Below are 1,421 nucleotides of genomic sequence, written 5' to 3'. Positions count from 1 at the left end.
TCCAAATGTACAGGGGCCTGGTGAGACCACACCTGGAGTACTGCGCACAGTTTTGGTCTCCTTATCTGAGGAAGGATACACTTGCCTGGGAGGTGGTACAACGGAGGTTCACCAGATTGATTCTTGGGATGAGAGGACTGTCCTATGGTGAGAGATTGTGTAGAATGGGCCGATACTCTCCGGAGTTTAGAAGAATGAGAGGTGATCTCATTGAAACAGACAATATTCTGAAGGGGATTGACAGGATAGCTGATGAGAAGCCCGGCTAGCTCAGTCGGTAGAGCATGAGACTCTTAATCTCAGGGCTGTGGGTTCGAGCCCCACGTTGGGCGATTACTTTTCATTAAACTTTTATATTGCTTTCGCGGGTCAATATCATTAATGAACCCATGATCTTCTTTTGCACAATGATAAAAATGCGAACTGAGGGAGAATTGATAATTTAATCAAATAATGAAAGCAGCGCCTCAGACCGCTCGGCCGTCCTTACTGTTAGATGCTCCAGTTACAAGTTATTACTCTGGAAATTTTCAGTCCGGGTGTTTGTTCAGGGCTGCTTCAGCACAGAGGGAGCTCACTGGTCAGCTCCCCTTTGTTGGGGCTGCTGTTCCAGAGGTTTCCGTAGTGTAGTGGTTGTCATGTTTGCTTTATACGTGTAAGGTCCCTGGTTCGATCCCAAGTGGGAGCATTATGTTTAAACTTGCTGTGGATGAACAATCAGAGCCGAGTTTAGTCTCCGAGCAAATGCTGCCTGACATGCTGAGATTTCCAGCATTTGCTGTATTTATTGATTAAAGTATCAACTCTCCCTCAGTTAACATTTCTTTCATTGTGCAAAAGAAGGTGACGGGTTAATTAATGATGCTATCCCGTGAAAGCAACACAAAAGTTTAACAAATAAACATATGGTGACTGGCAGGTGAGCGCTGCTTCTGACACCCAGTGGGAATGGGCGGGGATTTTAAAGCCCCTTTTATTGCAGAACCTTCATATAGACGAACATCTCAGACTCAGTGTTTAGGCCTCGTGGTGCAGCGGTGGTGTGTCTGCCTCTTGATCAGAAAGTTGCGTGTTTAAATCATGTTGAGGTCCCTGTCCTTTTGGGTAATTCCAGAATTAATATTTTCTTTGCTGTTTCGCAATAACCAGATCCTTGCTCCAAGGTCTGTCTCACTGTTTCCCCGGTGTCAGGCAGAGATACGCCTGCTGTCCTCATTTACTTCATGCGACAGGACACAAAAGTTCAAAATCAACCTGCAGGTGGCCACACATAATATTGAGCAGTCAGGATGGCCGAGCGGTCTAAGTTGCTGCATTCAGGTTGCAGTCTGCTTTGAAAGCATGGGTTCCGTAGTGTAGTGGTCATCACATTCGCTTAACATGGAAAAGGTTCCCGTTTCAAAACCAGCTGAAAACGTGCT

At 45.8% G+C, this 1,421-nt stretch overlaps 1 non-coding gene across 1 annotated transcript; it reads left to right on the top strand.

The window, feature by feature from the left end:
- Positions 1-259: 259 nt before the first annotated feature.
- Positions 260-332, top strand: trnak-cuu (transfer RNA lysine (anticodon CUU)). Its single transcript has one exon. It is a non-coding gene; the product is annotated as a tRNA-Lys (tRNA).
- The last annotated feature ends 1,089 nt before the right edge of the window (positions 333-1,421 follow it).

The sequence above is a fragment of the Pristiophorus japonicus genome, chromosome 20 (assembly GCF_044704955.1).
Source record: "Pristiophorus japonicus isolate sPriJap1 chromosome 20, sPriJap1.hap1, whole genome shotgun sequence".
In the NCBI taxonomy this organism is placed as follows: domain Eukaryota; kingdom Metazoa; phylum Chordata; class Chondrichthyes; family Pristiophoridae; genus Pristiophorus; species Pristiophorus japonicus.
The sequence above is the reverse complement of the archived record's forward strand: the minus strand, read 5'-3'. Positions and strand labels throughout refer to the sequence as shown.